Source organism: Mobula birostris, chromosome 10 (assembly GCF_030028105.1).
Source record: "Mobula birostris isolate sMobBir1 chromosome 10, sMobBir1.hap1, whole genome shotgun sequence".
NCBI classification, from domain to species: domain Eukaryota; kingdom Metazoa; phylum Chordata; class Chondrichthyes; order Myliobatiformes; family Myliobatidae; genus Mobula; species Mobula birostris.
In genome coordinates, this window is record NC_092379.1 from 35,224,768 (window position 1) to 35,240,495 (window position 15,728).

Here is a 15,728-nt window from a genome sequence, read left to right on the forward strand (position 1 = left end):
AGGGCCTCGGCCCGATATGTCGACTGTACCTCTTCCTAGAGATGCTGCCTAGCCTGCTGCGTTCACCAGCAACTTTGATGTGTGTTGCTTGAATTTCCAGCATCTGCAGAATTCCTCGTGTTTGCTGTACTACCATAATACCATTCTCCTCCCTTACAACCCACCATTACAGCCTTCGCCACAACTTGTCTACTTTGACTCTCCTTCATTATCTTTAAAATTCTTTAAGACTTTTCTTATCCTTACTATGTAATATTATTGCTATTAAATTGATATATTCGACACGTCTCAATAGCATTTTCGAGATTAATCACGGAACATTAAAGTGTGGACACGAGCGGATTTCCAAATATATTACCAGTGTTTGAGGGTCTTGGATTCGGTTCCCGGCCAATGTAATGACGTTAGATCATCAGAACTCAGGCGTCAGCGCAGCATTAGGGCGAGTCTGCGAGATGTTAATGTAGTGGACGCAATATATTAGCGTAAAAATGGGATGCAATGGTGTGGGAAGCGGTGGAGACCAATGACATAGTAGTGGTTACGAATAGGAAGGATGATAAGTTGGGGTGCCGATGGTTAATGACCCTACCAAATTGGGCAGAAATACGAATGCGATGTGAAACAGGGTCAAAGACGCTTGGAGAGGGGAGGTGAGCAGGATGAAAGGATTCCCTTATATTTGCCACATTATCTTTCCTCTAGTTTGTCAGTGACCTCTCTCTGCATTATCTCGTACTGATCGGTAAGCTCTTGGTTCTTCTGCAGTAAGGCTTTGCCGAGCTTAGCCGCCAGGATGAGATCGTTATCCTTTTGCCGAAGCTGAGAGAGCAGGTCCTCGATACCGGGGCTACCGGCTGCTACTTCCTCGCTGTAACTCTCCTGGCGGCTGGGCGCCAGCACAGGGAAGCGTTCGTCGAACAGCAGGTTGGCACTGCCGTCGCCCTCAAGCCCTGGAGGTGTTGGGAGTGGAGAGATGGGCGGCAGTCTCGGCTGATTGCTGGCCTGATGGTGCTCGGCCTCCTCAACGCCAAACGAGTGGTGGGGCTCGTCACCCTGCAGCCATAAAGCCGCCATAGTTCCACCTGCGCTGGGCAGATTATAATGGGCTCCGATCCCGGCTCAGCTCACAGATTGCACCGAATCCCATGGACCTTTCTCCCGTGCCCTGGCCGGGGATCAGGATGGCGTGACCCAGTTCCCCTGCTCGCAGCACTCGGTGTCTCGTGTGGTGATATCACGTGTCAGAACGTGATTGAACAGTGTTCGGAGAAATCATCGAGAAACTTCTATGGTAAACGTGGTTGCAGTTGCTGCTGTAAATAAAAGTTCTAGTTCTATTACACTTAAATGAAAGGGTGGGCTGGGGAGTTGGCAGCTGATACCGGCGAGGAGACCAGGGCGTGGTGGCTGAGGCTGGAACTGGAGTTGGCTGGACGGGAAGCTGGCTGTGTTTTGCTTGATGCGTGAATGTGGTTTGGAACCTGTTGAGGGAAAGAGAGTGGGGAAGGAACGGAAATTGTTGGGAGGGGGTCGTGTGGGTCCGGTAATGGCGGACAAGATAAGAGGTGGGGTTGAGGGAAAGAAAGTGGAGAAGGAGAGGGATAGAGACTTGGGATCAGAGGTAGGCAGCTGGGGAGAGGTGTATTATTGTGAAGGGAGAAATAAAGGGAATGAGGAGGTAGTGAGGGGTCGGATGAATAATAACCAAGACAAAGGGAATAGAAGAATAAGAAATGATAGTGGAGAAAGCTCTGAAAGTGAGGAAGATGAACAAGCTCAGAGAGGAGGTGTTGTCATAATTAGGTTTAATGAGAAGGCTCAGGGACATACGAAGAAAATTGACCCGTTTGTGCTAACAACAACTTTGGCAAATAAGATAGGGGAAATAGTATTTGCAAAAGTCCTTAATGATGGCAACTTATTGGTAAGATGTGTGAATGAGGAACAACTTGAGAAAGCACTGAAGCTAAAAGAGATAGGAAAATGCAAGGTGGAATACACTGGGAGGGTGGGAGCACAAAATAGTGGTTGTAAAGGTGTGATCATGGGGGTACCAATGAGTATAAATATGGAGGAGATAAAGAGGAATATCAAAGGAGGGAAAGTAATGAATGTTCAAAGACTGAAAACAACAAAGGAGGGAGTGAAAAAGGAAAGTGAATCTGTATTGATTGAATTTGAAGAAGAAAGAGTGCCAAGGAAGGTGTTCCTGGGTTTCATGAGTTACCCAGTAAGGGTGTATGTGCCAAAGCCACTGAGGTGCTATAATTGTCAAAGGTTTGGACACATAGCTAAAAACTGTAAAAGGCAGAGGAGATGTGCTAGATGTGGGGGTGATCATGAATATGGAAAGTACAGAACAGGAGTTCAACCAAAATGCTGCAATTGTGGAGGAGCTCATAATGTTGCATATAGTGGGTGTGAGGTTGTCAGACGGGAGACTAAAATTCAAGAAATAAGAGTGAAAAGAAAGATCACTTATGCAGAAGCTGTAAGAATGTCAGGAGAATAGAATAATGCTCCTAATGAACAGGGAGCAATAGGGATACGAGAGATGCAACAAAGAACAAATGGCAGGATTTATGTAGACAAAAAGGCTCTAGTAACATTCATTGCAGGAGTAGTTAATAGTACGGCTGAGGTAAAGTCAAAAAGTGACAAAATTCAGCTGGTGGTAAAAGCAGCAGTAAACCATCTAGGGTTAGTAGGACTGACATGGGAGGAAGTGAGGGAGAACCTCACTAATCAGTCAAGCCAGGAAGTGTCATGTGTTGGTTAATACTAATTATGGTGATTCTTTTACAATGGGATGCAAGGAGCTTACTGGCCAATAGCCAGGAATTCAAGCACTTTATTAAAGAAATGGTTGTAAAACCAAATGTAGTGTGTATTCAAGAAACTTGGTTGAAACCAACTTTAGACTTTGTGGTATATGGGTATACAATGATAAGGAAAGATAGAAATCTAGGGGGAGGAGGGGGCTGTGCTATGTTAATCAAGCAAAGTATACCATATAGGGTACTGGAAAAAGGAGATGATCAGGAATACATGGTGGTGGAAGTGTGGGAGAGAGGGGAGGGAGTGGTTATAATTAACTACTACAATCCATGTAAAAGGTTGGATTTGGACAGCCTATTAAAGATACAAGGACAAAACAGACATAAAGTAGTGTGGTGTGCAGATTTCAATGCTCAAAGCACAATATGGGGGGATCAGATTACAGATCCAAATGGAAAGGTAATTGAAGATTTGATGGAAGAAAGGGATTTGGTGTGTATGAATGATGGTAGAGGCACAAGGATAGACATAACAACAGGAACTGAGTCAGTGTTAGATATTACGTTAGTGTCCAATACCTTGGCTGGCATTAGTAACTGGGGAGTTTGGACTGCTTCAACAGTAGGCAGTGATCACTACCCAGTTTTATGTTCAGTGGGTGAAAGAGTTGAAGTAAGACCAGGTGGCAGAACCCCAAAGTGGGTGTTTGGAAAAGCAGATTGGGGTAAGTTCCAGAAGTTGAGTGAAGAAGGGTTGACAAAGATTGATATTTCTGGAAATGTAGATGAATTAAACAGTCAGGTGACTTCAGCAATTATCATGGCAGCAGAAGGATCTATTCCCAGGAGTAAAAATAGGATGAATAGGAAACTGGTAGCATGGTGGACAGAGGAATGTTGTCAGGCTGTAAAAAACAGAAATAGAGCATTCAGGCTAGTTAAAAGAACCCATAATATGCAGCATTTGGTTCAATATAAGAAAGCACAGGCAGTGGTGAGAAGAACTATACGTCAAGCTAAAAGGGCAAGTTGGAGGAGTTTTTGCGACAAGGTAGGAAGAACAACACCTGTGGGAGAGATATGGGGGATGATTAAGAGGATGGGAGGAGATAGAAGGGAATGGGAATATCCAGTAATGATATCTGAGGAGGAAACTGCAGTCTCCAGTAGGGATCAGGCTGAGGTCATGGCCAAGTCATTTGTACTGATACACAGTTCAGAAAATTTGTCTTAAGAAGGGAGAAGGAGAAGGGAAAGTATAATGAGTTAACACCCAGGTGTGTTAAACAGGAGGGAAGGGACAGATGATATAATTGATGATCCATTTACATTAGCAGAAATAGTGAGAGCAATAAAGAGATCGGGACCAACCTCCCCAGGGAAAGATCTGATATGCTCTGTGATGCTAAAAAATCTAGGAGAAGGAGCGCTCTTGAAGTTGCTGCATTTTTATAACAGAGTGTGGGAGGAGGGAAGATTACCAAGTGCATGGAAAGAAGCAGTAGTAATTCCAGTAAGGAAGCCTGGCAAGGATCCGTCAAAACCCACAAGCTACAGACCAATTGCATTAACATCAAGTATATGTAAGATAATGGAAAGGTTGATAACAGAAAGGTTATCATATGAGCTTGAGAAAAGGGGAATGCTGGCAAGTTATCAGAGTGGTTTTAGAAAGGGAAGGAATTCCATGGACTCAGTGATAATGTTAGAGACTGAAATAAGGAAGGCCCAGGCAAATAGAGAGTCAGTAGTGGCAGTGTTCTTTGACATTGAAAAAGCCTATGATATGATGTGGAAGGAAGCATTATTAATTAAACTGCACAAGATGGGGGTTGGTGGGAGAGTTTTTAATTGGATTAAAGATTTTTTGTTTGGGAGAAAAATTCAAGTTGGGATTGGATCAGAATTATCAAAACAGTACATAGTGGAAAATGGCACACCTCAAGGTAGTGTGATTAGCCCGTTATTTTTCATCATTATATGATCAATGATGTCTTTACAAAGGTACCAGTGGATATAGGTAGGTCACTGTTTGTGGATGATGGGGCCTTGTGGAAAAGAGGCAGGAACATGGACCATAGAATCAGGAAACTACAAGAAGCAATTGATGAAGTGGTGGAGTGGGGTTATGATTGGGGATGTAGATTTTCAGTAGATAAAACTCAAACTGTATTTTTTACCAGGAAAAAGGTTGAGGTAGGGAAGAAGTTAAGGATGTATGGGGTTGAATTAGAAAGGGTTGTATCATTTAAATTTCTGGGAGTTATATTTGATTCACGATTAACATGGGCAGACCATATCAGGAAAGTTGAGGAGAAATGTAAAAAAGTAATAAATGTGATGAGATGTTTGACTGGTAGGGAATGGGGAGCAAGTTGTTCAGCGTTGAAGAGAATGTATGTGGTTTTAGTGAGATCTGTATTGGATTATGGAAATATAGTATATGGATCAGCAGCTAGGTCTCTTATAAGGAAACTGGATGTGATTCAGGCTCAGGCCCTGAGAGTGTGCAGTGGGGCTTTTAAAACGTCACCAGTGTCAGCCCTACAGGTAGAAATGGGAATAATGCCTTTGGAGCTAAGAAGGATGCAACTGATGACAAACTACTGGGCTAACTTGCAGGGGCACACTGATTCTCACCCTGCTAAAGGAGTGCTGGGAAAATGGGAGGTTTCAGAGGGATACCCTTAGTCGGGTAGGGAATGATATCGCGAAAGAATGTGGTGTGTTTGATCTGAGGATAAGTCCTTCAGTAGTTTATCCGGTAGTAGCTCCATGGAAGCTTGTATGGCCTGACATAGACTGGCATTTGTTAGAGGTAAAAAGGAAAGAAAGATATAAAACAGATTTGGTAAATGCATTTAACTGTCATGTGATGGAAAAGTATAGTGATTATACTCACATTTATACGGATGGTGCGAAGGAACCTGAAACAGGAGTGACAGGGTTTGGGGTGGTAATACCAGCAAAAGAAACTGGAATCAGCAGAAGAACATCTAATAAGTTAGGGGTGTTTACAGTGGAGATGCTGGCAGTGTTGGTTGCGTTGCAATGGGTGCAGAAAGCCAGACAAGTCAAAGCATTGATATGTTCAGATTCATCCTCAGTTCTAGCAAGTTTAAGGTCTTTTCACACAAACAGTCGGCAAGATGTACTTTATGAAGTCCTTCAGTTAGTTACAAGAATTGCAAATCAAGGAGGTCAGGTAAAATTTATATGGGTTCCAACACATGTAGGGGTGAAGGAGAATGAGAGGGTGGATGAGTTGGCAAAGAGGGCGTTAAAGAAAGAAAATGTGGAAATGCGCATTAGTATCAGTAAAGCAGTGTGTAATCTGGGAAAAAGTCAACCGAATGTGGCAAGAAAGATGGGACAGGGAGGGGAAAGGGAGGCATTTATATCAAATACAAAAGAGTGTTGCAGGTACTAGGGTAGGTAATGGAAACAGAAGAGAGGAAATTGTGTGGACTAGGTTAAAGCTGGGGCATTGTGCATTAAACAAAACATTGAAAACGATAGGGAAACACCAGACAGGATTGTGTGAGGAATGTCAGGAAGAGGAGTCAGTAGAACATGTAGTTTTGTGTTGCAGGAAGTTTGGGAGACAGAGAGAGATGATGAGAATTAAATTAAGGGAGTTGGGGGTGCAGGAATTCACATTAAAAGGGTTGCTGGGCATGGGTGAGAGAGCACAAGTCTGGATATTATTAGCGTTTTTAAGGGGTACAGCGGTGTTTTATAGGGTATGACGGATAAACAGGAATAGGGTACTAGGAAGGTCAAAGATGGCAGGGTACAATGTAGGTTTGTGTGTGTGTGTGTGTCTGTGTGTGCGTTTAGGTGAAGGGATTTAGAATATAGGTCTAGTGCACATTCTGGAGCCGAGGGTGGCGGTAATGCACCATTAAGCTGGACGCCGACCATCCTAAAACAAGACACAGACAGACAGACACTTAAATAACTTTGGCCACCAGACTTCTACTTGACAATGCACTTCCAATGCTTCTGGCGCCGTAGTTTGACCTGATGCTGTAGTTTTGAAGACAGTATTATCTATACATTATAAATATTAATTATCTTCTATCTTAGCATGGGAAATGCCAAATAAATGTATCGTAGACTTAATTTACATTCCTAAAGGCTGTCGATACCAACCCAGACATGTTGGCGTCAGAAGGAAAGGATGGTGTGATATTTTCTATGTAGCCTCAAAAGGAAGCATTGTCTATAACTTTTAAGTAGCGATTACCTTTGTGTTTAGCATATAAATATTGAGCCCGCATTGGGCTAGCAGACCTTTCTGCGGAAGGTGTCTCCGTCCGTAAGATGCCTGCTGTAGCTTGTGTCGAATAAAGAGGCTGCTTTGTACCTACCAGTGACTCTGTCTCTCTGATGATTTCGTCCACGCTACAACAATGAATAAACTGTTGATGCTTCAGGCTGGGACATTCCATCAGGACTGGTAAGGAAGGGGGAAGATGCCAGAATAAAAGTGTAGGGAGAGGAGAAGGAGACCGAGCTTGAAGGTGATAGGTGAAGCCAAGTGGATGGGGGAGGGGGGAATGATGTAAGAAGCTGGAAGGTGACTTGCAGATGTAGGTGGGACGCAACTGAAACAAGAGGGATAAAATGGAGTTGTGGTATGTGGATGCGAGAGCAGGCAGAAACAATGGGCCTACCCAACCATTCAGCTTTGTGTATCTTGGGACCAGGTGTCAATTCTCTGGACACCTCCTCTTACCGACCCCTTGAAAAGGACCACACTTGGGACCATGAGGATATTGTTTCGAACACCACCAGCAACCTCATCGACTCTGGAGATCTCCCATCCACTGCCACCAACCTCATTGTTCCCGTATCCTACACTGCAACATCTCGTATTACAGCTAAGTAGTCTTTAAGCTGATGGCATGAACATTGATTTCTCTTACTTGAATTACTTCTGGTAATTTTGCCCCTTCCATTCCCCACTCTGGCCTCTTATTACCTCTCCTCCCTGTTTATCACCTCCCTCTGGTGCCCTTCCTCCTTCCCTGTCTCCCATGGTCCACTCTCCAGTCCTTTACCTTTTCCACCTGTCATCTCTAAGCTTGTTACTTCCTCTCTCCCCCACCCACCTGTGTACGCCTATCACCTTCAAACTTGTCTTCCTTCCCTTACCCCTCCCTTCATGTTCTGGCATCTTTCCCTTCCTCTCCAGCTCTGATAAAGGGTCTTGGCCCAAAACATCAGCTGTTTATTTATTCCTATAAATCTGCTGAGTTCCTCCAGCATTTTGTGTGTACATCCCTTTAAAACTTCTCTGCACCATCATTACAAGCCATACAGACCCCAACTTGGTATCATTAGCAAACATGGGTACTGTATATTATTGTAAACCCTCTCAGCTAGATCATTGCTATTGACTGAATATTAGAGCTCAACATCAACTCCTGCAACACTAGTCAACAACCTCCCAATCTCAAAGTGACCTATTTATTCCTAGTCATTATTTTCTGTTTATTAACTTATCCTCAACCCACACAAAAATATTTCCTTCAATCCCATGTGCTTTATGATTTCTTCTGTGGCACCTTATTCAAGGTCTGAAAGTCTAATGAGCAGCATAGCTGTCTTCCTGATCAATTCTCAGCAATCTTGAACAAGTTACACCCCAATTCTGATCAGTCCTACTTTTTTAAATGTGCTCTTCCCACTCACTCAATGATAGGCTTTAAGTATTTTCTCTGCAATTGTCTTCTCCCAACTTTGTTAAGTAGTGGGGTTACGTTTACTTCCTTCCAGTTGAGGGGAACCTCAAGGAGAAAGAGGTGGGATTTTGGAAAATGTATTCTTTATACCACAGTACAATGGTAATTTTGCTCATCCATTCTGCAGTCTCTTGAATAGATACAAGGACTGGAGTTTTCTTGGTGCTGTCTGGATCCACATACTAGCCTCATTTGTAATTTCAATCTGTTCGCCTTACTCACCAGTTCTACAGTACTTACTGTTAAGGGCATGATGACCTCCTGGAGCAAAGTCTCCAGTGACACCGTAACCAGGTCAATTAATACTGTCTCATATGACAGGAAATTAGCTGCTTTGCAGCAATTGTAAAGTGCAAAGTTGCAAAAGTACAGCCCAAAGACAGTAAATTGCTACAAGTTTCAAAATAAATAGTATTTAAAATGCATAATGATGCGTTGTTCATGGACCTTCATTATAAAATCAGAATTAAGTTTATTATCACTGGCATATGTTGTGAAATTTGTTGTTTGTGGCTGCAATACAGAAAACAAAATAACTAAGTTACAATAAGTCTTTGATGATTGTCTTGGAGGAGGAGATGTTATTTTTGATCTCCCGATCAGGAAGTCGATGATCTAGTTGCAGAGGGAGGTACAGGAGCTCAGGTTTTGAAGCTTGTTGATCAGTAATGAAGGAATGATGGTGTTGAACACTGAGTTATAATCAATAAACAGTAGGCTGACGTAGGCATTGTTGTTGACCAGCTGGTGCAAGGGTGAGTGCAGTGCCAATGAGATTCATTCCCTATAGAACTGGTTGGTTGGGTAGCACAGGTTTTCAGTGCCAATGAGATTCATTCCCTCTAGAACTGGTTGGGTGGGTGGCACAGGTTTTCAGTGCCAATGAGATTCATTCCCTGTAGAATTGGCTGGTTGGGTAGCACAGGTTTTCAGTGCCAATGAGATTCATTCCCTCTAGAACTGGTTGGGTGGGTGGCACAGGTTTTCAGTGCCAATGAGATTCATTCCCTGTAGAATTGGCTGGTTGGGTGGCACAGGTTTTCAGTGCCCATGAGATACATTCCCTGTAGAACTGGTTGGTTGGGTGGCACAGGTTTTCGGTGCCAATGAGATTCATTCCCTATAGAACTGGTTGGTTGGGTGGCACAGGTTTTCAGTACCAATGAGATACATTCCCTATAGAACTGGTTGGTTGGGTGGCACAGGTTTTCAGTGCCAATGAGATACATTCCCTATAAAACTGGTTGGTTGGGTGGCACAGGTTTTCAGTGCAATGAGATACATTCCCTATAGAACTGGTTGGTTGGGTGGCACAGGTTTTCAGTACCAATGAGATACATTCCCTATAGAACTGGTTGGTTGGGTGGCACAGGTTTTCAGTGCCTTGCAGGTACACCATTGGGCCTGAAGCTTTGTCAGGGTTCACCCTCTGGAAAGCTGTTCAGATGTCGGCCTCTGAGACAGATATAAGATGCTGCACGGAATTACACATGTATAATTTTATTCTGCCTTTCAAAGTGTACATAAAAGGCATTCATCTTAATTCAGCCATTTATGATGTTAGGTTTCACCTTGTAGGAAGTAATAGCATGCAAACTCTGCCAAAGCTAAGGTGCATCCGATTCTGTCTCTAGCTTCCCTTGGAACTGTTTTCTCATACTTAAGATAGCCTTCCATAGGTCATACAACACAGGAACAGGCCCCAGGCTGATCTATTTCATAGAAAGCCATTTAAGCTGCCTACTCCCATCAACCTGCACTGGGTCCATAGCCCTCCACACCACTGCCATCCATGTACCCATCCCAACTTCTCTTAAATGTTGAAATTGAGCTCACACGCACAGACATCCCACCTCTCCCGGAAGTTGCAGGAGTCACCCGCACATTGACAGCGGCTCCCTGATGGCTGCAAATTATGTACAATATCCTGGAAATGGATTTTTTTCACAGAGAGAGAGAGAGAGAGAGAGAGAGAGAGAGAGAGACAGAGACAGATGGGGGAGGGGGGAGGGGTAGGGAGGGAGGAAGAGAGGGGGAGGGGAGAGTGGGCGCAGGGAGAGAGGATGGATGGATGGCAGAGTGTTCCAAAAAAAGAAAATATAAAACGTACTTCACCCCAGACTACACTGAAGTGTACCCCTGCCTAACAGGGGTCAAAAATAATGACAGTGTTGCTCGCTGCACTGCTTGTAACAGTGACTTTTCGATTGCCCATGGTGGGTTAAGACTGTAAAAGACATTTTGAGGTGAGTTTAACAGGTGTCATTCATTCATTATCATAACTAACATTATTTAAACTAGCCGGCTAGCTGCTAAGGAGCTACTCTTTTGCAGCTATCCCACCTCTCTGGAAAGTTCCAGGAGTCTCTCACAAATTGATGGTGCTACCTCCCTGAAATGAGTTTTTGCAGGGTGGGATGTCTGCATGCACCACTTGCATTTGCAGCTCATTCCACACTCTCATGACCCTCTGAGTTTCCCCTCCTGTTCCCCTTTAAGCTTTTCACCTTTCACGCTTAACCCATAACCTCTAGTTGTAGTCCCACCCAACCTCAATGGAAAAAGCCTGCTTGCATTTCCCCATCTATACTCCTTCTGTGACCCGACTGGTGGTGCAGTGGCATCAGAGTCGGACTTGGGGACGAAAGGTCCCCAGTTCGAATCCAGCCAGCTCCCCTGCACACTGCTCCATGCTGGGTTACATACTTCTCCTTATTCAGTGTGTTTCCACTTCTCTCCAACAGCACTCCCTGCAAGAAAACACACCAATGAAGACCAGGATTCAGTGAGAACAACCTGATTACCCCACTGCTCTCAGCTTGAGTGACCTTGAAACTGGAATCTTTCTTGTTGGAACAGCACAGGTCACACTAACACAGGAACTCGGCAGGTGAAGCACCATCTCTGGAGAGGAATAAACAGACCCCTCATCAGGACAGCCTGGAAAGGAAGGGGACAGAAGCTGGAATAAAGTGGTGCGGGGACAGGAAGGAGTACAAGCTGGAAGGTGATAGGCGAGAACAGGTGAGGGGGAAGGGGGAGGGGGGGTGTGAGAGGCTGGGAGGTGATAGGTGGAAGAAGTAAAGGGCTGGAGAAGAGGGAATCTGATAGAGACCATGGAAGAAAGGGAAGGAGAGGGGGGAACCAGAGGAAGTGAAGAGAAGGGTAAGAGGGGAGCCCGCATGAGGGCTGGAAACAGATACAAGGAGGGAGTGGGGAAAGATTACTGGAAGTTGGAGAACTCGGTGTTTGTGCCATTAGGCTGGAGGCTACCCAGATCGAATATGAGATGTTGCTCCACCAATCTGAGTGTGGCCTCTTAGAGCAGTAGAGGAGACAACCAACACACCAAAATGGGAATAGGAAGTTGAATTGAAATGGATAGCCACTGGGAGACCCTGCCTTTTGTGGCGGATAGTGTGAAGGTGCTCAAATATTTGATACCCCAATCTACGCCGAATCTCACCAATGTAGAGGAGGCTGCACCAAGTTACAGCAGGTGACCCAGGCAGACCTGCTGGTGAACTATCGCCTCACACGGAAGGACTGTTTAAGGGTCTGAATAGTGGTGAGGGAGGTGGTCTAGGGGCAGTTCACAGGGATAAGTGGAGGAGGGAGATCAGTGGGGAGGGATGAGTGGACAAGCAGAAAGCGAGAGTGGTGGGGGGGGGGCAGGGAGAAGATGTGTTTAGTGGTAGGATCCCGTTGCAGATGGCAGAAGTTTTGGAGAGTGAAGTGCTGGATACAGAGGCTCGTGGGCTGGTAGGTAAGGAGAAAGGGAACACAGTGTGCTGCAATGACAGTGTTTTCTCAAATGTTGCAAAGATGGACCAGAAGTAGTCATGGGATCCACTGCAAAGGCCCATGGATACAGCAGTAAATGCAAGAAACTTCAAACAAAAGACCGGAGATATTGGAGAAGCCATGGAATTAATTTTCACAGTTCACAGTTGCAGCAGAAAGACTGGACAGGTGCATGATGGAAACAAGTCTGAAGACAGATAGGAGCTGATTGGGTAAATATGATCTTGTATGGGGTGGGGGGCAAAACACTGAGACAGATTAGTTGAGCCAATTGGACTGTTTTGGAATTCAACTCCCATATAATACTATGGTACCAAAGACATTTCCACATCAACAAGTGCTAATAAGAACAATCTGTGCACTCAGCAGAGAGACAGGTGAATAGTTGCCACAAAGAAACAGCCGATCGAAGCCAGATGCAAGATGTCATCTGACTGACTTGGCCTCCCCTCGTCCCTTCTCCACCCGCCCCACCGTTAAGGCTGATTTATGCTTCTGCGTCGGCTCTAACCTGTAGCCGATGCCGTAGCCTACGCAAGTGGTCTATGCCCTTGTGAGCATTTTTACTTCTGCACTGGTGTGTCCGCGTCGCTCTGCAATTCACCGCCAAAACGCTAGTTGGCGATGGGGTTTCTATGCCACTGTGTTGAGTTTCTTCGTGTACTTCAAGCAGTGGCGACTGAAACTGAGCGCATCATGTTGCAGTTGGAGCTAATAAATGTTGAACAAGAGTTACTTTTATTGAAGTTACTGCGACGCAGAAAGGAGGGAAGACGTGGGAGGAGATGGTGTGTACGAGCATTGAATGGATTGAGGCAGAAGGAGGGTGAATTTTCTGTGCTTGTCCGGCCACTGAGAGACAAGAAGCAACCAGAAATGCACAGGAGGAAATGCGATGCTATCAAGCCAACCAATCAGTTGTTGCTGTCTGCGTCACCGCAACGCGTGGTTACATTATTGGGGAGGTGTACGTCAGGCTACAGCGTAGGGTACGCGGCTACGCCGTACCTGTGCCATTAATTCAATGCAGAAGTATAAATTGCCCTTAACTCCTTTCCCATGGCCTAGGGAACATTTCAGTGACACCCACCTGACATGGGAACACAAAAGAAGAAACTGACCAAAATAATTAATAAAAAGCAGGTAAAGATAGTAATATGCCTGAAGTCATTTTCAGATACGTTTGATAAAAACAAAACTGGTGTTTATAATGTAAAGAAACAATCTTTCACAAAGGTAGGGTCGAATTTGGAGTATTGTGTGCAGTTCTGTTTACCTACTTAAAGAAAAGATATCAGTAAGATTGAAAGAGCACACAGAAAATTTACAAGGACGTTGCCAGGACTTGGGGAACTGAGCTATAGGGAAAGGTTGAATAGGTTAGGACTTTATTCCCTGGTGTGCAGGAGAATGAGGGGAGATTTTATAGAGGTATCCAAGATTATGAGGGATGTAGATAGGATAAATGCAAGCAGGCTTTTCTCATGGTGGAAGGGTGAGACTAGAACTAGAGGTCATAGGTTAAAGGTGAAAGGTGAAATACTTAAGGGTGAACTTTCACTCAGAGCGTGGTGCAAATGTGGAATCAGCTGCCAGAGGAAGTGGTGGATAAGGGTTTGATTTCAACATTTGAGAGAAATTTGGATAAGTACATGGATAGGAGGGGTACGGAGGGCGAGGTTCGGGTGCAGGCAGCTGGGACTAAGTGGAATAATAGTTTGGTACGCACTGGACAGGACAAAGGACCTGATTCTGTGCTGTAGTGGCCGATGAGCCTAAAGGTGAATTATGACGGAACTGGAACTGACAGCTACACAGCAAAAGGTCCTGAGACACTCATAGCAGCAGCATCAAACACAATTTGACACCAGGCCGTGAAAGGAGATTTTCGAGCAGGTGACCAGAGTTTGGTCGATGGGAAGTTTCACAGGAGCATCACAGAGGTGGGGAGAGAGGCAGAAAGGTTTTGGGAAGGGATTCCAGAGCTTGAGACACAGACAGCTGAAGGCACAGTCATGGATAGCAGAGTGCTTAAAATCATGGTTGAACAAGATGCTGGAATTGGAGGTGCAGAGATTGGGGGTGGGGTGATTTGTAGGTGTGGGAGAGGTTGCAGAAACAGACGGGATTGAAAGCAAGAGTCTTAAGATTGAAATGTTGTTTAACCAGGAGTTTAGGTCGTTTGGTGAGGACAGAAGAGATGGATGAAAGGTCTTGGTGCATGTTAGTACAAGGCAGCAGTGTTTTGGATGATTAAAAATTGTTAGTTGTTAAACGGGAGATTGGACAGGTGGTTTGACATTTTTTGGAAGGAGGTGCAGAGATAACAATGCAAGGTGGGAGTCTCAGAGTGTGGGAACATCTCAAGAATTAGAATCCAGAGCTGGAACAGGGGAAGACAAGATTTGGGATACTTGGCCGGGAAAGGCTAAGTGGGCTAGGTGGGATGAAGCCATGGAAGGATTTGTAAATAAGTACATGAATTTTGATATCAATCCCCTGTATTGCCAAGTCAATGGAAGTCAATGGGAGTAACTAAGGAGTATGGCATAGAAGCATTTGCAGCTCCTCAGTATGGCCATTTGCAAGGGTGCTACCGGACCTCTTCCTTAAAGCTGTGGATCAAAGGGCTCCCCTCTACCTTTTGGAAGAGGTAATGTGAGTACATCTCATCCCACTTCATGGAATGGATTCTGAGTCGGAAGATGATCTTGGAGGGTTCTGAGACAAAGACTGAGGCCTGCTGGCTCTCCACTTCTCGGTGTTCCTCCCTAACATCCACACCCTAGACTGCAACAGGATAAGATTCTGCAAGCATGTCAGAAGTTGACGCAAGTCCTGCTGACCCTGTCTTGGTTTCTGAATACCTTTTCATATGAAGGATCTCTTGATGATTTCAATGGATTTGTTCTATTATTCATCCAAATCAAATTGGCTTTATGCCAGGTAGATATATGCAGTTTAATTTGCGACATCCTTTCAATACTTTATACACAAAACATGCAGAAGAGGCTGTAGTCATTTCATTAGATGCGCAACATGCGTTTGACCAAGTGGAATGGCCATATATGATGTTTGCACTTAAGAAATTTGGATTTGGACCATCTTTCACTAAATGGATTGAGATAATTTATTCACACCCATCTGCTATTATCACTAATCAGAATATTTCCTCCCCTTTTGCAATTCATCGTGGGACTCGTCAAGGCTGCCCCTTTCTCCATTTTTGTTTGCAGTTATCATTGAGCCACTGGCTGTTAGCATCCGACAGGACCCTTTGATAGCTCCTATTGATATGCATGGACATAAACATCACCTTTCGTTATACGCTGATGATGTCAAGCCAGCGAGCACTGTGAGGGTCATGGTTTTTGACTTCTCCAGTGCGTTCAAC